At 47.4% G+C, this 16,359-nt stretch overlaps 1 pseudogene; it reads right to left on the minus strand.

Moving 5' to 3' along the window:
• Positions 1-794, minus strand: LOC133094607 (embryonic polyadenylate-binding protein 2-like; annotated as a pseudogene).
• Positions 795-16,359: the final 15,565 nt, after the last annotated feature.

Genomic DNA, 16,359 nt, shown 5'->3' on the forward strand with positions numbered 1-16,359 from the left:
TCAGTACGGTGAATACCACGGGGAGAATCTTCCACGCCCCAGGTTCCACCCTCCTGGTCCGACACGGGCCCCACCCTGGAGGCTGCTGTGGGCGGAGGGTCCCCCCCTGGCGCCTGGGTGTCCCTGAAGGCCCCGCGGTCCGTGGAGCTGATCCCTGGTAAGTTGTTTCTTTTGGGCAGCACCTTGGTGACCCGGCCTCGAAAGACGCTCTTGTTCAGCTCCACGGCGGCTTGGGCCGAGCTCTTGGTGGCAAACTCTATGCAGGCATAGCCCTTGGGGTGTCGGGAGAGCTTGTCGCACAGGATGGCCACCTGGTGTATCTCCCCGCAGTGGTTGAAACAGGCCTCCAGCTCCTGGGCCGTGCCCCGGTAGCCCCCACTACCCATGTAGATGGATCTGTGGTCGGCCTCCACCGTCTCCATTGGGGTGTCTGGCTCGGGGCTCAGCAGCTGCCCGGCCAGCAGGGCCCCGGCGTCTTCCTCTTCCCCCTCTGGGCCCTGGGCCTGCTCCATGGCCCACAGCTTCAGTTGCATGGCCTCCAGCTCCCGGTCCGGTACCGGGCACTCGGCCAGGTCCTCCCTCTCCAAGAGAGACGGCAGGAAGCCCGCGTCTTCCTCGTCCTCTTCCCCCGCTTCCCCTGTCTCCTCCTCCTCCCTGTCTCCAGCCCTGGGGCCCAGAGGGGTCTTCCAGGCCCGGCACCAGGCCCCCCGCCCTGGGCCTCGGGGTCTGGAAGCCCTCCGGGGTCAGGCCTCGGTGGTGTGAGGGAAGCGAGCGCGGCTGAGGAAGGGCCACATGGCGGCCGGGGCAGGAGGGGAGATAGGCCAGGCCTCAGTGCTCGCCTCCACGCCCTCACATTGCTTTTATTTATTTTTTAATTTTTAAAGTTTTAAAAGAATTTATTTATTTTATTTATTTATTTTTGGCTGCGTTGGGTCTTCGTTGCTGTGCTTGGGTTTTCTCTAGTTGCCGCGAGCTGCCGCGAGCTGGGGCTACTCTTTGTTGCGGTGCGCGGGCTTCTCCTTGAGGTGGCTTCTCTTGTTGCGGAGCACGGGATCTAGGCGCGCGGGCTTCAGTAGTTGTGGCTTGTGGGCTTTAGAGCGCAGGCTCAGTAGTTGTGTCGCACGGGCTTACTTGCTCTGCGGCATGTGGGATCTTCCTGGACCAGGGCTCGAACCCTTGTTCCCTGCATTGGCAGGCAGATTCTTAACCACTGCGCCACCACGGAAGCCCCTGCACGTTGCTTTTAAAAGGAGACTTTTCTTAAAAAAGTTTGCTTGAGTTTTTTGTTTGTTTTGTTTTTTGCATATGAGGTATTTCCTATTTAAGAATATGGCACATCTTCCCATTAATGCAAGTCGTTTTTTGGTGTGCATCCCTCAGGGGTAATTTAAATTTTCTTCACATCAATTTTGCACATCTTAGGTTATTTCTGTATATTTTATCCTTCTTGGTTACTATAAAAGATATTTTCTTCCTTGATAACTCTAACTGGCTATTAAATTCTTTATATTAATTTTGTATCCATCCAGCCTACAAAATTTTTTTATTGTCTTGGACTTTTATTGGTTGATAATCATACCAACTACAAATAACTTTGCCTTCACTTTTAAATTTTTTTATACTTTATATTTCTGCTTATTGTTGATTGCTTTGATTAGTATTTCCAGAACCATTGTAAATAATAAGGGTGATAGTGGACGTTCTTATTTTGTTCCTGGCTTTAATGGGAGTGCTTCTTGTGTTTTCCCATTAAACTGGGAAGGCTGGTTTAAAAAATAGATACAGATATATAGCTATTACATTAGGTAAGCATCCATCATTAGTAACCTTCGGTATAGCCAATTCTTTGGGCTAGCCAAGTATCTGTGTGTGTACCTTTTCCCTGTGTAGCACATCCCCACCCCCTAATGGGAACAGAGTCCCACTTGGGTCAGCTTCTGGGTGAACAGCCAGGATCTGTGGGTGATGCTTAGTCCTGTCCATCAGATCAGGATAGTCTTCCCTTGATTTGTTTTTCAGAAATTGTCAGCTGGTCCTATCTTTATTTTATAAGAGATTAAGTTTTTTTTCAGTCCACAGTATGAGAAGATCAAATTTAGAATCATAATTTATTTTGTTGAGTTGTTTTGTTTTTAAAAAAATAAAATTCATTATTGAGGTTAATTGTGTCATGGAGGGAACAATATATGCTAGGAACCAAAATAATTTAAAAATTTAAACTTTTTACAAATATATAAAATATTCAACTCTTTATTGAAGAGGTTTGGCTCTGAATGTCACAGCACAAATCATACAGACTCATTAGGTGGAGATATCTGAGGGCCAACAGAAAGCAGGCTGTTTCCTCAGAGCATCTCCCACCCATCCTCCCAAAAAGATAGTCTTCCCTTGATCTGGTGCTCTTTAAAAGGGAAATGATCTAATCACAGCATGGCCAATATGTAGTAACTCAGTGGACACAGATTAATCACAACAGGAACTCCATGTTGAAAAGGGAAAATGGGAGATATGATAGACATTGGTCCATGGCAGAAATTACACTGGGCTATGACAAATATTCCCTTTTCTGGCTATAGAACACATTTCACTGGTTAGTCCATTTGGACCACCTCTTTCTGCTCTCTGGGAAAAAGTCATTGTCCTCTGAAATCCCCAGCTCTGCCTGTGGGCAACTTTCTTCCTTGTCTTTTATTGTTCAAGGCCATAAATGTACTGACTTCCAGTCAACTTAGATTGCTAGCCACAGACAGAAAGTACCTCTCCTAGCAGAATTATGTCCTCTTCCATCTGTGTTTGTGACTGGCTGGCTTTAGACTGAGTTAATCTCTCTTGTAATGTTGGGTGGAAGGAAAGAAAAAGACAGCTAAAGTCCATCAAAATTTGGAATTTTCCCCAATGCTTCACCTTCATTGGAAGGTTGTCTGTCTTCCAAGGTACCATGAGTGATGGTTTAACCAAGAGCTCTGTGTGGAATAACAAGTCATCATATGACCAGCTTGTGATGCCATATTTTATGTGAGATGTTAGTAATTGCTGGGTACCTCTTACTCAACAATGTTAAAATGTAAAAAATGGCCCGTGGCGATTGTAATGTGCCCTCAATTATAAGATGCAAATCAATTTCAGAAATGTTAAAATGTGCACCTTAGATATGATGAGATATCACGTCTGCACCTTTGCCATCGGCTGTCCCAGCGGCTCCACTTGGACAGCGTCTCATTTATGCTTTGCTATCTGAGGCTCCCCACCTGCAGGTACCAAATTCTGTTTAAATTAGAATGAACTGTTGTTGTTCTGTCATCTACAATGTTCCTTTTCCACTTGTGGTCCGAGGCAGCTGCTCCAGCTCCAGGAGTCATGACCACTTTTCCAGCAGCAGGAAGGAGAGAAGGGAATAAAAGGGACATTCTCTTTCCCTGTAAGTATATGTCCAGGAAGTTGCTCAGACCATTTCTGCTTTATATCCCATTGTGTGGAACTTAGTTACATAGTCACACTTAGCTGGGAGAATGTAATTTTATTCTAGGTAGCCAAGTACCCAGCTAATATTCAGGTGTTTGATTACCGTAGAAAGAAAGGATGAAACCTGGGGAGAACTAACTGTTTCTAAAGGTTTGTAAGATAATCTGTAAAAAAGTTCCTCTTCTTTTGTGGGCAGGGGGTGCCCATGCCATGCGGCTTATGGGATCTTAGTTCCCCGACCAGGGATTGAACACGGACCCTTGTCAGCGGAAGCATGGAGTCCTAACCACGGGACTGCCAGGGAATTCTCAAAAAATTCCTCTTTTTATTAAGAATGAAATCATCCTAAGAATGTATGTAATTTCATTACATGCCTTTTAAGCATCTCTGGAGATGATTAATCCCGAGCCCCCGACTCAGTCTGGGGTCCCTTGTCCTGTAGTGTAGAACACAGGCTGTCACTCTGAAGTCCGTAGCAGCTTCGCAGAGTAGAATCAAGCTTTTGTTTTTGTGATTCCTTGATTCAAATCTGGCCCCAGCAGCAGCATGCGGACCCCACCAGGGAGAAAAGGAATCGTGTTTGCTTTGCTCACCACTGGGAGTCTAGCATCTAACACAGAACCCCGCATATAGTGGGCGCTTGGTAAATTTCCAAAGAATACATGAGTGAATGAACAGTTCCCGTTTTGTGTGAGGTTTCTCAGGTAAACAGCGAATATCTCTCTGCCCCGTGCCATCCAGCCCACGGCTCCTTCCCGCGTGCAGTAGCTCTGACGAGACAGTTAATAGGACAGGTGGGTGGCTTCTGGTGTGAAGGCTGCAGCTTCCAGGCCCACCTCCCAGGATCTGTGTGGACATAAGGAGCTTTGAATTAACGGTGAAGGGGAGCCCTGAGAGCTTTTGCAGACAATTCTGGGGAGAGTGCACAGAGCCTTCGGCGGGGCCAGGCTGTGAGGCCATTAGCCCTGGGGACAGGGCCTGCTGGAGAGCCCTGTCCAATTACCGGGAGTGCAGGTGGCAGGAAGGTGTGGCCAGGTTCACACGAGTCCCAGGCTGCTGGCGTGTCATCTAACGTGGCAGGCCCAGCGTGACCCTCCTACTTTGTGGAGCAGAGCGATGCCAGTTAGCATTTTTTGACTCTAGCAGGACCAGCAAACTGGGCGAGGCATCTTTTCTTGCCAACTCATTAAGGATTGGGCTGGGGCCGCAGGGAACCTGCAAACTCAGGCCTCTTAGCAGGAGCGAAGGCCTGAGGCCTTTCCTCACCTGCCCATCCTCTCCCTTCTTTGTGGCTTCCCTCTTGCTCTCTTGGGTGGGGGGGAGCTCCAGGGGAGGCTGGAGGAAAGAGAGAGTGTGGGGTGGTAGGGAGAAGATGGCACAGAGGCTACCTCCCTGAAGTCTCGGTGTCTCCCTGCCTTTCTCAGAGACCCACAGGTCTGAGGGGCTGTGGACCTGCAGCTGCAGACCTCTTATGAATGCAGAATGTTCTCTTGCCAAGTTGGTTCAGTGTTACCAGCATTTACAGAACTTCTGCTGCGTACCAGGCCCTGTGTTGGGCTCCGGAGGTCCCGCAGTGTCCAGGCATGTAAGCAGACATGTAAGCAGGTGCCGTCGATGTGAAGAGACATGGGAAGTGATAGAGGCATATCCTTGACAGCAGGTATACCCAGGAGAAGATGCTTGGGCCGAGGCAGATGTCCGGGAAGCTTCTAGGGGAGTAGGGGCTTGAGCAGGCTTCACGAGATGAATGATGCTTGGCCGATGGACAGGGGTGTCCGAACAGAAAAGCCACAGGGGAGCCAAGCAGCATGGCGCACTTTGAGAACTACCATACCCCGTGCTGCTGCAGGTTAAAGTGTACTCCTCACTTACCAAGCACCAGGGAGGGGAAGGTTCTCAGTGCTTTCAATGCTCCATCTCTTTTAGTCCTCACAGTATCCCTGAGAAGGAAGAACCATTGTCCCATCTCACAGTTCAGGGCCTGGGGCACACGGAGGTTAAGTGACGTAGCCAGGATTCATCATTAATTAGTAGTTAGTAAGGAGTGGGCCAGGCTTGTTGGACCTTAAGGCCCATAGTGATGATAGTGATGACAGCAAGAATCTAACAATAGTAGTTAACACTCACTGCATACTCACTAAGCGCCAGATACCGTGCTAAGCGTTATTTCACCTAATTCTCAACACGTGCAAGTCTGTCCTGTTTTATCCCCACCTCACAGAAGAGGACGCTGGGGAATGGTTAAGGGATTGAAGCCGTTTACCAGTGGGTGAAGGTTTGCTCCCAGACAGCCTTAAAGCAAAGCCCGTGCTCCTAACCACTGCCCTTTTCTGGGTGTCTTTTCCTGGAAGGGCAGAGTGAGGGGAGGCGAGTCTGGAGAGGCAGGCTGATAGGCCCCAGACCCTGGAGGGCCTTGTGTGCAGCACACAGGCCCACAGGCCACGAGGCAGGGCAGTCATGGAGTCGGGCTGCCCGCTGCAGGGCCCACGGCTGCAGTGGGGGCCTGCTTTGGAAGGGCGGCCCCAGGATCTCTTCCATGAGTCCAGCTGGGGTCCAGTGTCCTTGAGTTCCACTTTTCTCCTCTAACTAGACTGTCAAGATCTGCCGGGGTGCGGGCTGTGCCGTCTGCTTCGCCGTGGTCTCTTCAATGGCTGCTCAGCCGTTAGGGTCACATCAGGATCTAGTGATGGAATGACTGCAAGGACGGAAGCAACCAGCCTCACTGCTCAGGCTTCCCTGGGTTGCCTTGGTCCCGGCCAGAACAGCCTCTGTCCGTCAAGCCTCGTGCTTCCTGAGCTCTGCACCTTAGCTCACAAGCCTGCTCCTGCAGCCTCCCCATTTCAGTAACTGGCAGCACCAGTGTGATGGTTAATTTTATGTACCAACTTGACTGGGCCACAGGGTGCCCAGATATTTGGTCAATCATTATTCTGGATGTTTCTCCAAGGGTGTTTTTGGCTGAGATTAACATTTTAATTGGTAGAGTAAAGCAGATTGCCCTCTGTAGTGTGGGTGGGCCCCATCCAACCAGCTGAAGGCCTGAGTAGAACAAAAGGACGGACCCTTCCCTAAGTAAAAAAAATTCTCCAGCTGACTGCTTTGGGCTTTATCTGCACCGTCGGCTCTCCCGGGTCCCAAGCCTGCCCACCCACACTGCAGACCTGTACTGCAGCCCCCATAATTGCATGAGCCAGTTCCTTAAAATAAATCTCTTTCTCTCTCTCTCTCTCTCTATACACATTCTATGAATTCTGTCTCTCTAGAGAAGCCTGACTAATACAATTGTCCTCCCAGCTGCTCAAGCAGAAACAGAGGCGTCATCCCCTCTCATTACCTACAGCACTGAATCAGTCACCAAGTCCTGTGGCTATCACTTCTCAAAGCGCTCCCTTGCCCGTCCACTTCTCATCACATCACTGACACCTCCTAGGCCAGGGCGGCATCCCCTCCCCCTCGGTGGCAGCAGCACTCATTAATTGGTCTCTGAGTTAGTCCTGCCCCTTCTCCACCCAATGTTCACACAGCAGCCAGAGTAGTTCTTACAAAGGCACATCTCACCCTGTCACTCAGCTGTTAAATCCCTTCAAAGGCGTCCCATGGATCTCAGGATAAAGCTGTGATATCAGTTAGGCTTTGCTGCCTAACAAATGATGCCAAACATAGATACTAACAGGCATTTATGGCTTATGATTGGTAACTTGGTCTGGACTCGTCGGGGTGTTTCTTCTGGGCTTGTCTGGGCTGACTCCTGATTCTAGGGTCAGCTGGGAACTGGCTGGTCTAGGAGGGACTCAGCTTGGATGGCTGGGCTTTGTTCCACATAATCTCTCATGCTTCAGCATCTGGGAAGTGTTCTAAGAGAAAGAGAGAGTAGAGGCTCAAGGCATCTAGAGGCCCAGGCTCAGAACTGGCATATCGCTTCCTCTGCATTCTTTTGGCTCAATCAAGAGAAAAGTCCAGGTCAGATTCAAGGGATGGGGAGGTGGATTCCACTTCTTGATGGGAGGAGCTGCAAAATCACATTGCAAAGGGGCTAGACCCTGGTAGGGGAATAACTGTAGCCACTTTTGCAACCCACCACAGCCCCAAACCCTTACCCTGGCCTATATAATTCTTTGTGATTTGGTCCCTGTCCTCTCCTTCTTGGCATTCCAGCTCCAAAGGCCTCCTTTCAGTCCCTTGAATCTGCCCAGCTCTTCCCACTCCCGAGACTACACACGTGCTGATCCTTTTGCCTGAAATGCTGTTCCTTCATTCAGCTGGACAATTGGTCGTCATCTTTCAGGTCTCAGCTCACATGTTGCTTTTTTGGGAAAATCTTCGTTGACTAATCTGGACTAAGTAGATCAGGTTCTCCAGTTATAAATTCGCAGTGCACATTATTCTTTTCTCAGTAGCACTTTCAACAGTTGGAATTAAATAATTATTATTTTGAATGTTTGTGTCATATCTGTTTTCTCCTAGACTGTAGACTCCATGGACTTTAATTATTTAACTCATCTATTTACCAAATGTTTATTGAATGCTGGTTCTGTGCTAGGCATTGTGCTAAGGTGCTGGGGATATGGGTGGTGATAAAAATAGACCCAGTTCCTTTCTCAGGGAATTTGTAATCAGATGGGGACACCAACATTAAGAAGTAATTACCAAAGCAAAAGTAAAATTGCAGTGGAGGTAGTTCTACAAAGAAGGGTTACATGATGCCATGGGGCAATTTGACAGGTAGGAGGGCAGGGAAGGTTTTGCTGTGGTCTGAGATGTGGAAAGTAAGTGTCAATTAGGCAGAGGTGGAGGGTGGAGGGGGTGGAGTGAGACAGCTGTGACCCCACTTCTGGTGGGAGGGAGAATGTGGGGTACAAAGGACTGACAAGGGAGGCTGGAGGGCAGAGACAGAGGGCCGGACACTGTTACAGCACAAGCCTGGGGAGTTAGACTGGGTGTTCTCTGCTGGGTTGGGGGATACCATGAACTTGGCTTTGAACATGATGAGTTTAGGGTAACTTGGAGATATTCAAAAGTTTCTCTTGAGCAGGCAGCTTTACAGGTTTGGAGTTCAGAGGAGGGGTCTGAGCTGAAGATGTGGGGTGGTCATAACTAAAGCTGCAGTCATACATATGACCCTCTGTGGGGTGGCATATGAAGGGTGGCAGCTCTTCGTTTTTTGTGTGCCTTGGATTCCTTTGGTAGTCTGGGAATGCCTATGATTTTAAATGTGTGAGATAAAATGTATAAGATAACAATGGAAACCAATTATGTTGAAATACAGTTATCAAAATACTAAAAATAAATTTGTGACATAGAAGTATAGATGCTTCTTTATTAACTCATTAAATAACAATACCCAGTGGCAGTTCTAATAATTACTATAATTGTAAAGTAGTGATGAATACAGATTTCGAGAAGTCTGCTACAGCTGTTGTGTGGGATGAAGATCCCTGGAATTTTTCTTGGGGACGAGGTGACAGGTCCTGCTAATACTGCTGTGGTTTGTTGTTTGCATTCATAATTGAAGGAATTGCTAAATGTCAGTAAGAGGAAAGTGAAAATGAAGATGCAGTTTTTTTCACATCCAAGTTCACTGACCCCCTAGGGGCCTGGGGACCCCAGGTTAAGACCCTTGGTCTAAATCAAGAGGAAGAGAGTGCTTAGGATGCTAGGATAGGGTCTTGGGCCAAGCAGAGGAGGATAAGGCTAAGAAGGGCTGGAAGGGAAGCCTGGCAGGTAGGTGGGAAAGTGAGTTTTGTCTGTAAAATCCATGGAAAACCAGTGATCCATGAAGGGGGTGGTCAGTTATGTCAAATGCTGAAAGTTCCACGACATAAAGACTGATAAACGTCTGTTGGATTTGGTGGCTTTGCAGGGAATATTTGTCTTGCATATTGCTTAATTCCTGGTGCATTTCAGGGCTCATGGTGGGCATTTAGTATTTGTTGAAGGAGAGGATGAGTTGCTATCTCTCCTCATCAGGTCCTGTGGGAACTTGTCTGCCTGGTGGAACAGTCAGTGGAGCCTGCAGACACTTCCTGAAATCGATTTCCTGACCAAGGGTACTGTCTACAGGGATCAATGAACTCCCAGAATTTTGGAGACTCTCATCTGTGAGCCACGCCCTTGGGATGGAAGGTAAAGTGGCCCCTCCCCATCTAGGATGGTTGGGTTTCAGGCCCTGGCCCTCAGGATGGCACTCACTCTGCCCTGCCCACAGCTGCCAGGTTCTCCCATCAAGTTACTGATACTCAGAGCTGGATGTCTCCCAGTGGAGGTGACTTCCTCTGAGGACTCACCTTCGTCTCTGCGTTCTCTGCTAGTGCCTGGTGGCCACGGGGTGAACCCCTGTTTTTGAGAGGTGCTCTGTGTGTGCTGGGAGGTCTGGATTATCACTGCAGATCTCAAGCCATTTGTCCAGTCTCCCCACTCGACGGCATCTTCCTGTGAAGTGGGTCACTTCTGCTCCAGTGCTATGGGGTGAGGGAACCTCACTGAGTCATGCAGCGTCACCGTAAGTGAAGTGGCCGTTATGAGTTTCTGTCAGGAAGGTTTTGCTTGTAGATCTGAACTGTTTAAAACAGCGGACCAGCCTAAGATGGTGGCTGGGCCAGTGGAGGCAAGAACTTGGCAATGAGAATAACACAGCTTGGGATTTGGTAAGGATTTAACACTCATTCAGTTCAGGGGTTTCAAACTGTGCTCCAGCGATCCCAAAGGGCTCCAGGATGGGGATAAGAGAGGCCCACCAGGTGGGACTCAGGACCTGCACGACCCACTGGAGCATCTCCCTTATGTATTGGAACATCTCTTTTATGCACTGAGCACCTCTACAATCTCATTGGTCTCAAGAAAGAATTCTGCTGCTCAAAATTTTGAAAATCACTGATTTAGTCCAACTCCCTTATTTGATACAAAAGGCGACTTAAGCCCAAAGAGATAGAAAGCTGAGCCCAAGGTCATGTAGATACTTGGCAGCAGAGCTAGAACTGGAACTCAGGTCACACAGATAGTCTTCTTTTTTTTTTTTTTTTTAACATCTTTATTGGAGTATAATTGCTTTACAGTGGTGTGTTAGTTTCTGCTTTATAACAAAGTGAATCAGCTATACATATACATACATCCCCATATCTCCTCCCTCTTGTGTCTCCCTCCCTCCCACCCTCCCTATCCCACCCCTCTAGGTGGTCACAAGGCACAGAACTGATCTCCCTGTGCTAGGTGTCCATCGATAGATGAATGGATAAAGAAGATGTGGCACATATATACAGATAGTCTTTTTTGTGGTTTGATTGCATAAATACTTATGAAGTCATACGTATTACCATTTATTTGTGTATGTAGACACCATGCTTATACATGGATCATGCATCATTTCTCCTAACTGCATGCCCCCATGGTGAGTTTGTTTGCTCTGAAAGGTGTTTGGGGAAGGGTGCTTAGGAGTCTTAAAATCTGGAAGCTCTTTTTGACTTTTCTGGCTGAAGAAGCACAAGGTAAATTGAGCAGATCTATGAAGATGTCGAGTGTTTTCCACATACAGAGAAAAGAACCCCCAAAGAAAATGGTCCAGCGGGGTTAATAAAGGTCCAGCATTCCTTGGAGACCTGGGAAATTAATCTGACAGCTAAAACCTCAGAGGGGTTAATGGAAATTGTGAAGCAACAGCTCTGCATATTGAAAAGTCTAAAAGTAGCTCTGGAGCCACCTCCTGAACCTGGATAGCCTCCATACTAACTTCAGCCGCTTTGTGCCAGGCTGGCCCAACCTGGATTTCTTCAAGCTACATCCAGAAAACCCCTGCAGTGCCCTCAGCCATGAGCAAAAGAGTGGGGGGAGCTAGATGGAATGTGCCTTGTTATGAATTATGTGCCAAATCCCTTCCCAAAGCAAGGGGGCTGTGCCTGTGTGTGTGTGTGTGTGTGTGTGTGTGTGTGAAAGAGAGAGAGCGAGAATGTTTCAATGTGTGTGGTATCTCAGTTGGACTAGAGCATACAGGCGTCCTGAGTCTTAGAACCCTATTATTTTTAATCTTCATGAGCCTAGGGCTTGTCTTGTTCAGGCCCCTTATTTTTCACACCAGGACCCTCTGGACCAGAGAGGGCTTATGGAGTTGGCCCCCTTCCTCTGTGCTTCTGTAGATTCCTGTCCTGCTCCATCAAAGCCCATCTCAGCTGGTACCTGTCTGTCTCCCACGAGTCTTGATAGTGGGCACTCTGTCTCATTCAACTTTGATGCCCAGTGCCTGGCGGAGGGTCTTGGGACATTGGAGGTGTTCAGGAAATTTTTGTTTTTGTTTTTAATTAATTAATTAATTTTTGGCCGCGTTGGGTCTTCGTTGCTGCACGCGGGCTTTCTCTACTTATGGCAAGGGGGGCTACTCTTCGTTGTGGTGCGCGGGCTTCTCATTGCTGTGGCTTCTCTTGTTGTGGAGCACAGGCTCTAGGTGTGCGGGCTTCAGTAGTTGTGGCTCGCGGGCTCTAGAGCGCAGACTCAGTAGTTGTGGTGCACGGGCTTAGTTGCTCTGTGGCATGTGGGATCTTCCTGGAGCAGGGCTCCAACCTGTGTCCCCTGCATTGGCAGGCGGATTCTTAACCACTGCGCTACCAGGGAAGTCCCAGGAAATTTTTGTTGATGGATTGATTGACTGAATGAATGAATGACTGAATGAGTGAATGAATGAGTGAGATTTCTTAGGAGAAATCTTCTAAGAGTCAGATTTTCCATAAGGAGAGGTAGGAGATCATGGGAAAAATTTTTGAGCTGAAGCCAAGCGCTGCTTCCTTTTTACAAATTAAGAAACAATAATGGGGACTTCCGTGGTGGTCCAGTGGTTAAGACTTCACCTTCCAATGCAGGGGGGGTTTGATCCCTGGTCGGAGAGCTAAGATCCCACATGCCTAGTGGCCAAAAAACCAAAAAACATAAAACAGAAGCAATATTGTAACAAAGTCAATAAAGACTTTAAAAATGGTCCACATCAAAAAAATCTTAAAAAAAAGAAACAATAATGCCTTTCATTTCTATAACGTTTATGATTTCAAAAAATGTTCATTTGATCCTCCTGATAACTTGCGAGAAAGACTGGGAGGTGTTTGTTACCCATACTGTATGGATGAGGAAGCTGAGGCCCTGGGAGAATCAGTGCTTCCTCAGAGCCACACAGTTGCTGAGAGGCCAGGGTTAAGTCCTCTAGGCATCAGCCAGAGCCTTATTCTAGAAGCAGGTGTCCTGTTGGATTGTCTTAGAAAACCTTGCAGGAAATCTCTGAGTGAGAGAAATCATGGCCAGGCATTTGGTGAAAGAAAACCAGAGTTAGCATCTGTTTAGTGCTTTCCAGACCCTTTGATGTGCTTTCTCACAAATCATCTTGTTGGTCCCCTCTACACCCCTGAGATGTGTCACTCACATTGTGTAGACAAGGCAACAGGATCAAAGCCATTGATGTGCTCCTGTCCGCTCACGGATAAATGATGGCGTTGGAGCTGGGCCCAGGTCCTCAGTCACCCGAGCCCCAGCTCTAGCAACTGTAGGCCAGGCATCAGCCCAGAGATTGACAGGGCAGGTTTGAGAGCTAGAAGATCTCATAAGCTAAGGAACCTGGGTCCCGTGCACAAGGTGGTGGGCACTCCTGGGTTAAAGGCTGTGGTGCTGGGAGACTGGTGGGCAGGTTTAGAACCAGAGGAGAGAGGGAAGTTGAGAGAGGAAAAATCCTGCAGAAGATGGAAAAGCGAGCAAAACCAGAGGGACCGGAAAGAAATCAGGGATTATACCAGCAGGACATGGGTGGGAAAGAATGATGTAAGCTAAACACGTGTAGATAAACAGAACATAGAGTTCTCCCTCTGAAATGCCTTTCAGTGGCAAAATGTAAAGAGATGTTATTTTTGTATTTGTGACATTTTAGGCTTCAGCTACTTGTAATTGAAAATGAAAAGAGAAAATCCCAAAGCAGCCTAATTTATTCATTACCGAGTTAAGGAAAATGACAGAGGAAGGACACGGCACTTAGCTGCTAATTGCCATTCTTTGACAACCCACCAAGACCATCCTCAGCTTATTTCAAATAGGCATGTTCTTAACTCCTCATTTCTATCACTGACATCACTGCTGAGGGAGAGGTGGTGAGAAAAGACCACAGAAACACATCAGAAACCATGAATCACAGCAAGGTGAAGAAAATTAACAGTGTCACAGAGAGGCGGCCCTGGACAGAATGTACAGCCCCTTCAGAACCAGGGATGGGGGCCCTGGTGGGGCTTCCTGGCCTTTGAGTCCCCTCTGTTCCCCAGACGGCAAGCAGGGCTCCCTCCAGGCCTCAGCCCTGCAATCTGCTTCTTCGCTTTGTTTGAGGTTTTGACTGATCTTGGATGTAATTTTGTCTTCTAGGATTTCCGATAAATCTCCAAGCAGGAAATAATATGATTTTTTTCCTTTCTCCTCCGTGAAAAGAGGGCAGGACCTTACAGTAAGTTTCTTTGTGAAAGAGGATGGATTGAGATGTTTGGAGGGTAGGAAGGAATTAAAGGAGGATTGTAAATAAAAGGAGCTTGGTAGTGCCTGACGAGTGAATCCCAAACTATCGTGAATAGCTGCTACGGTCAAGTTCCCGTCCCCCAAAGCCTAACCATGCATTTCAGCTGCATCCCTACCGCCTCCTCCTCCACCAAGAAATATTCCCAAACCTTCACGTGAATGGGTTCAAACCCAAACTGGAACTTCTATGCTGTCTAATGCTATTGGATTTGTCAAATATATAATTTTCAAAATGCTAAAAATGCCACTCAAACAAATATAGAATGAAACTGTGTCAAAGATTTGTTAAACTTATTAATTATTGAGGGAACCGAAGGATGTTAAGGATGTTCCCAAGAGAGGGTGGTGACCTTGAGGTCTAACTCTTCCCGGGCAAGGGCCCTCCTTGGCTCTACGAGGCCCCGCAGTGTGGCCGCAGCTTTTGTCTTTTGCTGTCTTGACCCCTGAGGAGGGGACAGCTGGATGAGGCAGCATCCCCCCATCTCCAGGGTGCAGAGAGCTGCCGGCACCCAGCTATTCTGTTGTTAGATTTTTAAAGGAGCCCTCGCTTCCCCTTATAGCTCTGTGTTGTCATGTACAGGATGTAACAAATTCTTCCAAGAGGCAGATTAGGCTGTACTCTTTGGAAACTGAGTTGAATGGCATTGATTTTTAGGTGGCAGCTCTTTCTCAGGCAGGTTTAAGATAAAAACGGTCAAGAGATGAGATTGTGAGGAATTTTGAAATCGGACTCGAGCGAGTGCCTTGCAAAGACTGTTTTGGATGCTCACTTGATTCATCTGAGCACATAGTAGGTGCAGAACAGTGTCTGCTGAATGAATCATCTCAAGACAGTCCCTTAGGGCAGCAAGGACCCCTTTTCCAGGAGAGGGTGTAGAAGGGCTGGTAGGAAGTGGGGAGGTGTCGTGCTCATTGCTGAGAGCGATTTCTTGCCCTCTCACCCCCATTTCATATTCCACCTCTTTTCAGAAGATGAATTCGAGAGTATTTCCTCCTATTTCCTCCTCTTTGTGATGACATCACTGTCATGATCTTCATGGTTGGCAGTTTTTGGTGACTTACCACTTTGCTATTTTGGTGGCTGTACATTTCAGGAGATAACTGCCTTCCCCTCCCCCTGACCACCACACCTGCTCACATTTGGAGACTTCCAGAACGACAGCGCCTTGCCAGGCAGCGGCTCCCTGAGCCTGGTGGTGGGAGTGAGAGTAATTATGAATGAAGGAGGAAAGTGACACAGTGGGTGACAAGACAGGCCTGCTCCCCCAGCTGGGAGCTGTAAGTCAGTCCCGACGTCACCCCGAGGCTCACCTCTTCTTATTCATGAGGACAAGAGGGAAACTGCCTGGGAGTGAAGGCTGCTCCCCTGAAACCAAGCTCTGCGTGGGTGCTCCGAGTGTTGAAATTCTCCTGAGAGAGAGGGGGCTTCTGAGGGAAACTTGCAGAGCATGGTGTTCTGGGATTTTCCTCTTAATGGGAAAGAGGGTTCCTATCCTTTCTGGGAAATCCCCTCGTTTCTTCTGAGGGAGCCCAGGTCTCTCAATAGGCCGTGTTCAAGTGGGCTTGGTAAACCGAGATTCTGGCTCAAACGTGCTTCCTTTCTGACCCATCCTGCTTTAAGTGACACTAAGTGACCCCAAGTGACCCCTGCTGCCCCCGACTCTCTTGTAATAATCTTCTCTAGAGGCCACAAGGTAACTTTAAACATATCTGCTCATGGTATATCTTTCATGATGATTTAAAATTCTTTTTTTTCTTTTATTGAAGTATACTTGATTTACAATGGAATGTTAGTTTCAGGTATACAGCAGAATGATTCAGTTACACATATGTATCTATTCTTTTTCAGATTCCTTTTGATTATAGGTTATTACAAGGTACTGAATATAGTTCCCTGCGCTGTACGGTAGTTAACTCTTTTTTTTTTAATTTTTGAATTTTATTTTATTTATTTTTTTATACTGCAGGTTCTTATTAGTCATCAATTTTATACACATCAGTGTATACATGTCAATCCCAATCACCCAATTCATCACACCACCATCCCCACCCCACCGCGGCTTTCCCCCCTTGATGTCCATATGTTTGTTCTCTACATCTGTGTCTCAACTTCTGCCCTACAAACCGGTTCATCCCTACCATTTTTCTAGGTTCCACATACATGTGTTAATATACGATATTTGTTTTTCTCTTTCTGACTTACTTCACTCTGTATGACAGTCTCTAGATCCATCCACATCTCAACAAATGACCCAATTTCATTCCTTTTTATGGCTGAGTGATATTCCATTGTATATATGTACCACATCTTCTTTATCCATTCATCTGTCGATGGGCATTTAGGTTGCTTCCATGACCTGGCTATTGTAAATAGTG

Source organism: Eubalaena glacialis, chromosome 7 (assembly GCF_028564815.1).
Source record: "Eubalaena glacialis isolate mEubGla1 chromosome 7, mEubGla1.1.hap2.+ XY, whole genome shotgun sequence".
Lineage (NCBI taxonomy): Eukaryota > Metazoa > Chordata > Mammalia > Artiodactyla > Balaenidae > Eubalaena > Eubalaena glacialis.